At 45.7% G+C, this 14,672-nt stretch overlaps 1 pseudogene; it reads right to left on the reverse strand.

Annotated features, from left to right (window-relative positions):
- Positions 1-317: 317 nt before the first annotated feature.
- LOC109747713 (F-box/FBD/LRR-repeat protein At1g13570-like) lies at positions 318-12,012 on the reverse strand (annotated as a pseudogene).
- Positions 12,013-14,672: the final 2,660 nt, after the last annotated feature.

Consider the following 14,672-nt stretch of genomic DNA (forward strand, 5'->3'; position numbering starts at 1 on the left):
GCACTCTATATAAGCCACCACCCTCCTCTGGTACAAGGGTTCACACCCCCTGTAACCTTCACACATATCCAGTCGACAAGCCTCCGCGGCACCGAGACGTAGGGCTATTACCTCCTCCGAGAGGGGCCTGAACTCGTAAACCTGTGCGTACGACCTCGCCGTAGCTAGGACACTGCCTCCTCCTACGTACCCCCTACTTTTACTGTCAAACTCATTCCCACGACACACACTACCTCCACCTGATGATTTGTATTAGATGCACACATATAACCACCAGCTAGTCATAGGTGGTACATTCGCATGAACTCAGCAGCAAATTATATCGGCAAAGCAGCATACTTATCAAAATGTAACAAATTTTTTTTGGAAAAGGAATCAAAATGTAACAATGACCTCGACAGAGCTAATAGCTTGGCAAGAACCAAGTTGCTGTCTGTTTCGCCCTTCCATTCTATCTTCACTTCTTCTAGAGCAGGTGCCCAACTCAGTTGCTTTGCCACGAAATCGACTATGTAGTCAAGACCCCGGAAGCATCCAACACTGGCCATTACGAGATGGTCCATTTGCATTTGCAGGGTATGCTCTAGAATTCTCGGCTGGCACTGATCCCATGTGCTCAAAGGGTAACTCTGCAAAAAAATAAATCACAACTCATTAGGCGTTGCAAACACAACAAACATGGAGTGCATGATTGAGGGAGGGAGAGATTTACTAGCATACTTACCCACACCGCAAGCTTCTTCAAGTTAAGGGCATTCTGAAAGAATGAATAAGCGGCGGAGACTTGCCTCTGGTACCAAAAGCATATATTAAGATAAATATTCTCGAGGAGAGTAAACACAGCAGGGAGCTTCGTAAGTATACACCCTTTTGATAGATACTGCAACAAGAGAAAAATGCCAACAAAGATTACTCAGCGGGTAGAAGAAGACCATAGCAATGTTGGAGCTAATAATAGCTCACCTTCATGAAACATCCAGTGATTCCAAGTGTTTTGATCTCACTTAAGGCTTCCCAATGACTTCTTGGCATGGTTTTCCTTGTCATGCGCAATTGGAACATATTGATATTCTTTAGCTTGGTGACCTAGATAGAGGATGTCCACCTTCATCTTAGGGGCGTCCAAATTAATGTCTACAAAGTCCCCATAAACATTAAGATATTCTACCTTAGGAGCTTGAATGTTTAGTTGGTTGATGCCCTCAAAAGAAATTAATATCAAATCAGTCAGTGCGGGGCAGAACGAGATCAGACTTTGGATATCCCTGTCCGTGGCTGAGAAACAGTTTAGGCTCAGGTAATTTAAGCTCTTGAAACCTTGGAATGCCCGGGGCATGCTGATGATGCAGTTTTCTAGTTGCAGAAACATCAAATCACCGATAGAAAAGAGGCATCAGGAAATCTTATACCCTGGCCCTGAGTTCAACTTGATTATACCTGACCTTGGTGATCTCCTTGACAGCATGAGCATCCACCAAGTGAACTCATCATGGTAACTTTTGTTACCTGATATATCAAAATCTTCCATGGTTCCCTTGTGGAGTGCTAGGACTATATCGACCAACGTAACGAACCTGGTTCGCATAAAATTTCTATCTCGCAAAGATATTTTTGCCATATTTGTCTATGCATCCATCCAAGTACTTGATAAGGTTCTAGTCCTAACCGCTTCTCTAACATTCAAACGGGACAGGACGTCACCCTTTATCTTTGGAGCTAGACTGCCCAGTTTGTCTGAACTCACAACATATGTAGCTTCCCCCTGGCCTTTTTGCAGGAACTCATTGAACTCACAACAGATGTTGCTTCCGCCCTGGCCTTTTTGTAGGTACTCATTGCTTCAGAATCCAGATTAAGCTGTTGTAGTATTTCAAAAATATGGGGAGCCTAATTAGCGTGGATTGTACCACATGTCACTGCATGCAGAAATTAAATTGTGGACTACGTATGTTGCTTGTTCATGGAAAACCAAAAAATAAGCAACAAATGAAAGATGGGAGTTTCAGGAAACAAGTCCAGCCGGCATGTTTCTATTAACAGAACTGAACTCGACTACTGGTGTTGGTAGGCTGAAAAGCTTGATTATTCCAACATTAAATATAAGCATGATCGGAATGCAATAGCTTATAATCATGGTTACTCAGTCACGACTGTCCTAGTTTGGAAAACGATTATGCATGGCATACTATGCACTATAATAAGGGTAAACCGAGAATCAACTAATTTTCTTACCAAATCAACATGCTTGCAAGGCTAAGATTAATTCTATGAGATTAAGTTAAGCAACGAATAAGATGCTTGCAAGGATAAGATTAATTCTACGATATTAAGTTAAGCAACTAATTTTCTTACCAAATCAACTAATTTTCTTACCAAATCACTTTAGATGTTAGAGAATAGAAAAAAAACAATGTAAATAACATAGTAGTAATAAAGTAGATTAAGTTAAGAAACGAATCTAAACAAACATGTGAACAACACTATAGCACCACTGGTAGTGAACTTGAAATTTTCGAGTCGTGAAATAGGAAGCCAAATCAACTTACGCCTATGCAGCTTGTTGGTGTTGGATGTGGCTCGACGACGCTTGCGCTCAATTGCTGCAGGAGCACCGAATAATGCGAGGAGACAACACCGCCCGCTTTGTGGGGTCTTGGATGTTGCCAATCACGGCCTACCGCCAAGCTGGAGCGCTGAGGACAGAGAGGCGAGGACGCCGCCGCAATGCCAGGCCGGATGCCTCTGCAGGAGCGCCGCCGGACCCTGATGTTGTGCCGTGGTTAAGGTTCCAATTACCTCTTTTTTTCCTTTTGAGGGATAGGGTTCCAATTTTGTAGTGAGTTCAGAATTGGGCTTGAGGAGAGACTGGGCCACTGGGCCATGCATGAGTTGGGAGGGGGTAGGCTAGTCAGACTGAATGCTTCAATCTCCTGCTATCATTGGGTTTTGATTGTAGCTTTGCAATTACTAGGTCCGGTAGGACGGGTGGACTTGGTCTCTTTTGGAACAATTCAATAAAGTTTGAACTTTTAAATTATTCCCAGTATCACTTAGCTGCTAAGATAGATGGTGTTGGTCCATATCCATGGCGTGTAACTCTTTTTTGTGGTGAGGAACAAATTCCAGAAAGGTACAAAATGTGGTATACTATTAAGGGTCTTGCTGCTACAAGCAACATGCCATGGATTGCAGTAGGTGATTTTAATGAAGTACTGAACCTGAGCGGTCATAACGGTATTCGCATTGAAGCATGACGGTACTGAACCGCCTATGTGGCGTGCCAAATCAACACCAAATTGGGGGTCAATTCTGTCACAAGGGGATAAAATGTGGCACAAAGGTGATAAACAGGGGTATAAACTAAGGATTTTCTAAAAAAATGGGTTAAATCTGTCAAATGGATGAATTACCTCTTTTTTCCTTTTGAGGGATAGGGTTCCAATTTTTTAGTCAGAATTGGGCTTGAGGAGAGACTGGGCCACTGTGCCATGTAAGATTAGGGAGGGGGTATGATAGTTCGATTGAATGCTTGAATAGGCTGCCATCTTTGGTTTTTTATTGTAGTTTTGCAGTTAGTTGGTCCGGTAGGACGGGTGCACTTGGTCTCTTTTGGAATAATTCAATAAAGTTTGAACTTCTGAATTATTCCCCGTACCACTCAGCTGCTAAGATAGATGGTGTTAGTCCTCATCCGTGGCATGTAACTCTTTTTTATGGTGAGGCATAAATTCCAGAAAGGTACAAAACATGGGATACTATTAAGGGTCTTGCTGCTACAAGCAACTTGCCATGGATTGCATTCGGCGATTTTAATGAAGTACTAAACCTGAGCGATCATACCGGCCGGTATTGGCATCGGAGCATGACCGTACAGAACCGCCTACATGGCATGCCAAATCAGCACCAAATTGGGGGTCAATTCTGTCACAAGGGGATAAAGTGTGGCACAAAGGTGATAACAGGGGTATAAATTGAGGATTTTCTCAATAATGGGTCAAATCTGTCAAAAGGGTGAATCATGGGGGTAAAAATGGAATTAACGCATTTCCAAAAGATGGAGCCTAAGTAGCTTGGATTCTACCGCATATTACTAAAAATACAATAAAGGAAAAAATTAATGGTTTGCTAGGTAAGTTGTTTATTGTTAGAAAAATAAAAATAAGGTACAACTGAGAGATTGGAATTTAGCGAAACAAGTCTGGCGTGTTTCCTGTGAGCTCAAACTACACAGTAGCTGGGTACCGAGGATCAGACGAAGGTGAGTAAGAGCTAAACTACTGAGAGTACCGGCTGTGTGTAAGTACTACTTGTCACACACGAGTGCTGCTCACACTTCAGGCTTGAATGGTTGATGCCCTCAAAAGAAGTTAATATTAAATCAGTCAGTGCGGTGAATGAGACAAGACTTTGGATATCCCTGTCGGTGGATGACAAATTGTTTAGGCTCAGGTAAGTTTGGCTCTTGAAACCTTGGGATGCCCGGGGCAAGCTGATGATGCAGTTTTCCAGTAGCAGAAACTTTAGATCACCCATAGAAAAGTGTCATGAGGAAATCTTATACCTTGGCCCCGAGGTTCAACTTGATTATAACTGACCTGGGTTATCTCCTTAACAGCATGAACATCCACCTAGCGAAATCATCCTGGTAACTTTTGTTACCTGATATATCAAACTCTTCTATGGTTCCCTTGTGGAGTCCTAACACCATATGGACAAACGTATCGAACGTGGTTCCCATAAGATTTCTATCTCGCAAAGATGTTTTTGGCATATTTGTCCATGCATCACTCCAAGTACTTGATAAGGTGCTAGTCCTAACCGCTCCTCTGACATTCGAACGGGACAGGACGTTGCCCTTTATCTTTGGAAGTAGACTGCACAGTCTGTCTGAAGTCACAACAGATGTAGCTTCCCCTTTGCCTTTTTGCAGGTACTAATTGAACTCTCCGCCCTGGCCTTTTTGCAGGCACTCATTGCTTCAAAATACAGATTAAACTGTCGTGATATTTCAAAAATATGGGGAGCCTAAATTAGTGTGGATTCTACCACATACCACAACATGCAGAAATTAAATTGTGGACTGTGTAAGTTGCTTTTTCATGGAAAAACAAAAAATAAGCAACATACGAAAGATGGGAGTTTCAGGAAACAAGTCCGGCCGGCATGTTTCTATGAACAGAACTGAAGTCGAAAACTGGTGTTGGTAGGCTGAAAAGCTTGATTATTCCAACATTAAATATAAGCATGGTCGGGATGCAATAGCTTATAGTCATGGTTACTCAGTCACGACTATCCTAGTTTGGAAGACGATTATGTCTGACATACTATGCACTATAAAAAGGGCCAACCGAGAATTTACTAATTTTCTTACCAAATCAACATGCTTGCAAGGAAAAGATTAATTCTATGAGATTGTCACTTTAGATGTTAGAGAATAGAAAAAACAGTATAAATGATATAGTAGTAATAAACTAGATTAAGTTAAGCAACAAATCTAAACAAGCATGGGAACAACACTATAGCACCATATGTAGTAGAACTAATTGTACAATCGATGTAGCACATGATTGGCCATAGATTCATACAATCGATAAAAAACCCGAAATTTTTTGAGTCATGAAATAGGAAGCCAAATCAACTAACTCCTATGCAGCTTGTTGGTATTCGATGTGGCTCGACGACGCTTGTGCTCAATTGCTACAGGAGCACCGAATAATGAGAGGAAACGACGCCGCCCACTTGGCAGGGTCTTGGACGTTGCCAATCACGGCCTGCCGCCAAGATGGAGCACTGAGGACAGAGGAGTGAGGACGCTGTCTCGACGCCAGGCCAGATGCCTCTGCTGGAGCTTCGCTGTACCCTGATGTCGTGTTGTGGTTAAGGTTCTAATTACTTCTTTTTCCTTTTGAGGGATAGGGTTCCAATTATTTAGTGAGTTCAAAATTGGGCTTGAGGAGAAACTGGGCCACTTGGCCATGTATGAGTAGGGAGGGGGGTAGGCTAGTCCGACTGAGTTCTCGAATCAACTGCCATCTTTGGGTTTTGATTGTAGTTTTGCAGTTAGTAGGTCCGGTAGGATGGGTGGACTTGGTCTCTTTTGGAACAATTCAGTAAAGTTTAAACTTCTAAATTTTTCCCAGTATCCCTTAGCTGCTAAGATAGATGGTGTTGGTCCTGATCCGTGGCGTGTAACCCTTCTTTATGGTGAGGCACAAATTCCAGAAAAGGTAGAAAACATGGGATACTATTTAGGGCCTTGCTGCTACAAGCAACTTGACCTAGATTGCAGTTGGTGATTTTAATGAAGTACTGAACCTGAGCGAACATAACGGTATTGGCATCGAAGCATGACGGTACTGAACCGCCTATGTGGCCTGCCAAATCAACGCCAAATTGGGGGTCAATTCTGTCACAAGGGGATAAAATGTGGCACAAAGGTGATAAACCGGAGTATAAATTGAGGTTTTTTCTAAAAAATGGGCTAAATCTGTCAAATGGATGAATCATGGGGGTAAAAAGGAATTAACACATTTCCAAAAGATGGAGCCTAAGTAGCATGTATTCTACCGCATATTACTAAAAATATAATGAAGGGAAAAATTTAAATGGTTTGCTAAGTAAGTTGTTTGTTCGTAGAAAAACAAAAATAAGATACAACCGAGAGATTGGAGTTTAGGGAAACAAGTCTGGCGTGTTTCCTGTAAGCCCCAACTACACAGTAGCTGGGTACCGAGGATCGGACGAAGGTGAGGAAGAGCTAAACTACTGAGAGTACCGGCTGTGTGTTAGTACTACTTGTGCTCATGCAAACTACACGCGCGCGTGCGCACACACACTAGTTCTGCTCACACTTGAGGCTTGAATGGTTGATACCCTCAAAAGAAGTTAATACTAAATCAGGCAGTGTGGTGCAGAACGAGAAAAGACTTTGGATATCCCTGTCAGTGGATGAGAAATTGTATAGGCTCAGGTAAGTTAGGCTCTTGAAACCTTGGAATGCCCGGGGCAAGCTGATGATGGAGTTTTCCCGTTGGAGAAACTTCAAATCACCGATAGAAAAGAGGCATGAGGAAATCTTATACCTTGGCCCTGAGTTCAACTTGATTATAACTGACCTTGGTAATCTCCTTGACATCATGAGCATCCACCTAGCGAACTCATCCTGGTAACTTTTGCTACCTGATATATCAAACTCTGTTATGGTTCCCATGTGCAGTGCTAACAACATATCGGCCAACGTAATGAACCTGGTTCCCATAAAATTTCTATCTCGCAAAGATATTTTTGGCATATTTGTCCATGCATCCCTCCAAGTACTTGATAAGGTGCTAGTCCTAACCGCTTCCCTGGCATTCGAACGGGACATGACGTTGCCCTTTATATTTGGAAATAGACTGCTCAGTCTGTCTGAAGTCACAACAAAAGTAGCTTCCCCTGTCCTTTTTGCAGTACTCATCGAACTCTCCACCCTGGCCTTTTTGCAGGCACTCATTGCTTCAGAATACAGATTAAACAGTTGTGGTATTTCAAAAACATCGGGAGCCTAAATTAGCGTGGATTCTACCAGATATCACAACATGCAGAAATTAAATTGTGGACTGCGTAAGTTACTTGTTCATGGAAAAACAAAAAATAGCAACAACCAAAAGATGGGAGTTTCAGGAAACAAGTCCGGCCGGCATGTTTCTATTAACAGAACTGAACTCGACTACTGGTGTTGGTAGGCTGAAAAGCTTGATTATGCCAACATTAAATATAAGCATGGTCGGGATGCAATAGCTTATAGTCGTGGTCACTCTCAGTGACGACTGTCCTAGTTTGGAAAACGATTATGCCTGGCATGCTATGAACTGTAATAAGGGCCAACCGAGAATTAACTAATTTTCTTACCAAATCAACATGCTTGCAAGGAAAAGATTAATTCTATGAGATTGTCACTTTAGGTGTTAGAGAATAGAAAAAAGAACAGTGTAAATAATAAAATGGTAATAAACTAGATTAACTTAAGAAACAAATCTAAACAAGCATGGGAACAACACTACGGCACCATATGTAGTAGAACTAATTGTGCAATCGATGTAGCACATGATTGGGCATAGATTCATACAACTGATAAAAAACATGAAATTTTTCGAGTCGTGAAATAGGAAGCAAAATCAACTTACTCCTATGCAGCTTGTTGGTCTTCGATGTGGCTCGACGATGCTTGCGCTCAATTGCTACAGGAGCACCGAATAATGGAGGAGACGACGCCGCCCACTTGGTGGGGTCTTGGACGTTGCCAATCATGGCCTGCCACCAAGATGGAGCGCTGAGGACAGAAGGACGAGGACATCGCCGCGACGCCAGTCAAGATGCCTTTGCAGGAGCTCCGCCGGACCCTGATGCCTTGTCGTGGTTAAGGTTCCCATTACCTCTTTTTTTTTCCTTTTGAGGGATAGGGTTCCAATTTTGTAGAGAGTTCAGAATTGGGCTTGAGGAGAGACTGGGCCACTGGGCCATGGATGAGTAGGGAGGGGGTTAGGCTAGTCCGACTGTATGCTTGAATCGCCTGCCATCTTTGGGCTTTGGTTGTAGTTTTGCAGTTAGTAGGTCCGGTAGGACGGGTGGACTTGGTCTCTTTTGGAACAATTCAATAAATTTCGAACTTTTCAATTATTCCCAGTATCCCTTAGCTGCAAAGATAGATGGTGTTGGTCCTGATCCGTGGCGTGTAACTCTTCTTTATGGTGAGGCACAAAATCCAGAAAGGTAGAAAACTTGGGATACTATTAAGGGTCTTGTTGCTACCAGCAACTTGCCCTGGATTGCAGTCGGTGATTTTAATGAAGTACTGAACCTGAGCGACAATAACGGTATTGGCATCGAAGCATGACGATGCTGAACCGCCTATATGGCATGCCAACGCAACGTCAAATCGGGGGTCAATTATGTCACAAGGCGATAAAATGTGGCACAAAGGTGATAAACAGGGGTATAAATTGAGGATTTTCTCAAAATGGGTTAATTCTGTCAAATGGATGAATCATGGGGGTAAAAATAGAATTAACACATTTCCAAAAGATGAAGCCTAAGTAGCATGGATTCTACTGCATATTACTAAAAATACAATACAGGAAAATTCTTAATGGTTTGCTAAGTAAGTTGTTTGTTCTTAGAAAAAGAAAAATAAGCTACAACTGAGAGATTGGAGTTTAGGGAAACAAGTCTGGCATGTTTCCTGCCAGCCCAAGCTACACAGTAGCTGGGTACCGAGGATCGGAGGAAGGTGAGGAAGAGCTAAACTACTGAGAGTACCGGCTGTGTGTTAGTACTACTTGTGCTCATGCACACTACACACACACACAACCACACACACACACACTAGTGCTGCTCACACTTGAGGCTTGAATGGTTGATGTGCTCAAAAGAAGTTAATATCAGATCGGTCAGTGCGGGGCAGAACGAGGTCTGACTTTGGATATCCCTTTCTTTGGATTGGAAATTGTTTAGGCTCAGGTAAGTTACGCTCTTGAAACCTTGGAATGCCCGGGGCAAGCTGATGATGGAGTTTTCCAGTTGCAGAAACTTCAAATCACCTATAGAAAAGAGGCATGAGGAAATCTTATACCTTGGCCCTGAGTTCTACTGGATTATAACTGACCTTGGTGATCTCCTTGACAACATGAGCATCCACCTAGCAAACTCATCATGGTAACTTTTGTTTCCTGATATATCAAACTCTTCTATGATTCCCTTGTGGAGTGCTAGCACCATGTCGAGCAACGTAACGAACCTGGTTCGCATAAAATTTCTATCTCGCAAAGAGATTTTTGGCATATTTCTCCATGCATCCCTCCAAGTACTTGATAAAGTGCTAGTGCTAACCGCTTCTCTCAAATTCAAACGGGACAGGATGTTGCCCTTTATCTTAGGAGGTAGATTAAACTGTTGTAGTATTTCAAAAATATGGGGAGCCTAAATTAGCGTGGATTCTACCACATATCACTACATGCAAAAATTAAAGTGTGGACTGCGTAAGTTGCTTGTTCATGGAAAAATAAAAAATAAGCAACAACCAAAATATGGGAACTTCAGGAAACAAGTCCGGCCGGCATGTTTCTATTAACATAATTGAACTCGACTACTGGTGTTGGTAGGCTGAATAGCTTGATTATTCCAACATTAAATATAAGCATGATCGGGATAGAATAGCTTATAGTCATGGTTACTCAGTCACGACTGTCCTAGTTTGGAAAACGATTATACCTGGCATACTATGCACTATAATAAGGTCCAATCAATAATTAACTAATTTTCTTACCATATCAACATGCTAGCAAGGAAAAGATTAATTCTAAGAGATTGTCACTTTGGATGTTAGAGAATAGAAAAAAACAATGTAAATAATATAGTAGTAATAAACTAGATTAAGTTAATAAATGAATCTAAACAAGCGTGTGAACAACACCATAGCACCATATGCAGTACAACTAATTGCACAATAGATGTAGCACGGGATTCGGCATACATTCATACAACCGATAAAAAACTTGAAATTTTTTGAGTCGTGCAATAGGAAGCCAAATCAACTTACTCCTACATAGCTTGTTGGTGTTCGATGTGGATCGACGACGCTCGCGCTCAATTCCTGCAGGAGCACTGAATAACGGGAGGATACGACGCCGCCCGCTTGGTGCGGCCTTGGACGATGCCAATCACGACCTGCCTCCAAGACGGAGCGCTGAGGACAGAGGGGCGAGGACGCTGCCACGACGCCAGGCTAGATGCCTCTGCAGGAGCGCCGCCGGCCCCTGATGTTGTGCCGTGTTTAGGGTTCCAATTACCTCTTTTGTTCCTTTTGAGAGATAAGGTTCCGATTTTGTATTGAGTTCAGAATTGGGCTTGAGGAGAGACCGGGCCACTGGGCCATGTATGATTAGGGAGGGGGTAGGATAGTTCGACTGAATGCTTGAATAGCCTGCCATATTTGGTTTTTGATTGTAGTTTTACAATTAGTTGGTCCGGTAGGACGGGTGCGCTTGGTCTCTTTTGGAACAATTCAATAAAGTTTGAACTTGTAAATTATTCCCAGTACCACTTAGCTGCTAAGATAGATGGTGTTGGTCCTGATCCGTGGCATGTAAATCTTTTTTATGGTGAGGCAAAAATTCCAGAAAGGTACAAAACATGGGATACTATTAAGGGTCTTGCTGCTACAAGCAACTTGCCATGGATTGCATTCGGTGATTTCGATGAAGTACTGAACCTAAGCGATCATAACGGCCGATATTGGCATCGAAGCATGACCGTACTGAACCGCCTACATGGCATGCCAGATCAGCACCAAATTGGGGGTCAATTCTGTCACAAGGGGATAAAGTGTGGCACAAAGGTGATAAACAGGGGTATAAATTGAGGACTTTCTCAATAATGGGTCAAATCTGTCAAAAGGGTGAATCATGGGGGTAAAAATGGAATTAACTCATTTCCAAAAGATGGATCCTAAGTAGCATGGATTCTACCGCATATTACTAAAAATACAATAAAAAATTTAAATGGTTTGCTAAGTAAGTTGCTTGTTCCTAGAAAAACAAAAATAAGCTACAACTGAGAGATAGGAGTTTAGGGAAACAAGTCCGTCGTGTTTCTTGTCAGCCCAAACTACAGAGTAGCTGGGTACCAAGGATCAGATGAAGGTGAGGAAGAGCTAAACTACAGAGAGTACCGGCTGTGTGTTAGTACTACTTGTGCTCATGCACACTACGCACACACAACTGTGCTGCTCACACTTGACGTCTTGCACACACACTAGTACTGCTCACACTTCAGGCCTTAATATTGAAATTAAGGCCTGAAGTGTGAGCAGCACTAGTGTGTGTGCGTAGTGTGCATGAGCACAAGTAGTACTACCACACAGCCAGTACTCTATGTAGTTTAGCTCTACCTCACCTTCGTCCGATCCTCGGTATCAAAGCTACTCTGTAGTTTGGACTGAGAATTGGCATTAGAGCTCCAGGTTGCAGTAGCCATGGCCGATGCACAAGGAAAGTAGCAGTGCACCACCTCGGGTGGTTCCCAGTCGTAACCACCGCAGGACGGCTCCCGGTCGCCGCCTTCGGAGGAGCGGTGAGGGTGCAACCGGTCCAGGCGTGGCCATCGTGGTGAGGTCGTGGTTAGGAAGATTTGCGCGAGACCGCAGTCAGCGGTAGCGTGCACATCACCTTCCCGATGCTCACATGCTCGAACTATAGCGAGTGGGCATTGATCATGGAGTGCAACCTCCATGCGGCGAGCCTCTAAGTTCCCATGGAGGACGACCTAGTTGAGAGATAGGAGGACAGGAAAGCCATGATGGTTCTTATGCGTGCCACGCCGTGGGAGATCAACGGCATGCTCGCGGCGAGGGCAAGCGCAGGGAGGCGTGGGAAGCCATCCATACCCAGCGCCTCAGTAGCAACCGCGTGCGCGAGGCGAATGCACAAAAGCTACGGGCAGACTTGGAAAACATCGATTTCAAGGAGGGAGATCGAGTCAACGACTTCACCATGCGGATCTCCAGCCTTGCGTCACAGCTCGGCGCGCTCGGCGACACCATGGACGAGGCAAGAGTCATGAGGAAATATCTGTGTTGTGCCACCTCGCTTCGCTCAGGTAACGGTCCCCATCGAGACCTTGCTTGACCTGAGTGAGCTCTCCATCGAGGAGCTCACGGGGCGGTTGCAGGTTGTCGAGGACCGCCTTGAGGACGGCTGCGAGAGGTTCGGCGACGGACAACTCCTATTCTCAAAGAAGTGGGAGGCGAGGAAGCGCCAAGGACATGGTGGAGGTGCCCCGAGCAGTGGAGGCAGCACCGGGTGAGGCAGCGGTCGCACCCGAGGGGGACGGACGAGGTGCCGGCAACGACAACCGGGACAAGTGCCGATATTGCATCATCAAGGGCCACTGGGTCCGTGATTTCCACAAGAGGATAGCTGAGGAGGATACCGCGGCCGCGGAGAACCTCGTCCGGCCTGAAGAGGATGATGGGCCAGGAATGATGATGGCTTGTGTCGAGACCATGCAGGAGCGCCCAACGCCTCCGACGAACAAGGTCCCTGCAAGCATCGAAGCCGTGCAGGAGGGCGCAGTACCTCCAGCGACCACGGTGCCGGCAACCGTCAAGTCCGTGCGGGAGGCACAGAGCTCTTCAACTAATCCCCTCCCGACTCGGGTGTCGGGGAGCCACACCGCGACAACCACATCCCCTGCGACGCTGGTCAAGCCCGTTCAAGTTGGCATGGTAATCGTGGCCCCCACATCCTCGGGACCAGGAAAGCCTGTGCAAGTTGGCACGGCAATCAAAGCCCCGACATGCTCGGTACTTGACAAGCCCATGCAAGTTGGCACAACAACGGCGTCCCGAACAACCTCTAGACCTGACAAGCTCGTGTCTGGAGGCACGACAACGACGCATCTGGTGGGCCACGCCCAGACCATGATGCTGGAGACTAGTGAGCCCATGCATCTACCACACCCCGACAACCAGGTTCTGGGGGCTCTCCAAGCCCGTGTGGAAGACACGTCACTCTTTGTTCGCCTCAACACCCAATCTAGCAGGCCACTCCCCAACGCGGTGGTTTTCAGGGTCTATTATCTCGGAGGCGATGAAAAGACGGTCATGGGGCGGCAAAGCCTCGACTGCGACTTTGGCGGCCATTGAGGCCATCCAAGAGACACGTCACTCTCTAGTCGGCCACACCGTGATCCCGACGCACTCGGGGTCCGTCGAGTCTGTGCAGGAGGCACGACACTCTCTGGTCAGGCATGCCCCGACCACGTTCGTGGCGACCGTCGAGATCGTGCAAGAGCCACGGTGCTCTATGGTCGGCCACGCCGCAACCCCGACACGCTCGGGGTCCGTCGAGTTTGTGCGGGAGGCACGACTCACGACTGTCAGGGGAAAACCGACAAGGAAGTCTGATGGGAAGAGCGGCAAGGACTCCGCTACCCTGAGAGGAGCCACTCCGATTAGTGTGACGTCCAACACATCGACCGCGGGAAGCGAGTTCCCGGGCAGTGCGACATCCTACCTTGGGATGTGCGACCCCAAGAAGCTCGACTCTAACTAGCGCGACGTCCGGCACAACGACCCCAGGAAGGGAGTTCCCGGGTAGTGCAGGTAATGCGATCTCTGACAAGTCATCCCAGGGAAGGGAGTTTCTGGGTTGCATGACGTCCAACACAACGACCTCGGGAATGGAGTTCTCGGGCAGTGTGATGTTAGGAAATACGACCCCAACAACACTGACGCCCACGGGCAAGGTGTTTTCTGGGCAGTTCGTGTCCCCGTCAACAGCGTGGTTGGACATGTTCGATGCCAACAACAACGTTGGCACTCCACACAGGTTCCGACGCCTAGGGGGACCTTCTCGGCGAGCCTGCGGGATGACCGCAGCACCCCGAGATCAAGAAGGACGAGCACGCACTAGTAGAAAACAGGGCTTTAGTTCGGCCAGAAAAGAGCATTAATCCCGGTTGCATTACGAACCGGGACTAATGTGAGCATTAGTCCCGATTCGAGCGGCTAGGGCACCGTACAGGCATTAGTCCCGGTTCAAATGGGACCTTTAGTCCCGGTTGGTGCCACGAACCTGGACTAAAGGGTGCGATTCCCATTAGTACCGGTTCGTGGCACCAACCGGTACTAAAGG

This window comes from Aegilops tauschii, chromosome 3, assembly GCF_002575655.3.
Source record: "Aegilops tauschii subsp. strangulata cultivar AL8/78 chromosome 3, Aet v6.0, whole genome shotgun sequence".
Classification (NCBI taxonomy): Eukaryota; Viridiplantae; Streptophyta; class Magnoliopsida; order Poales; family Poaceae; genus Aegilops; species Aegilops tauschii.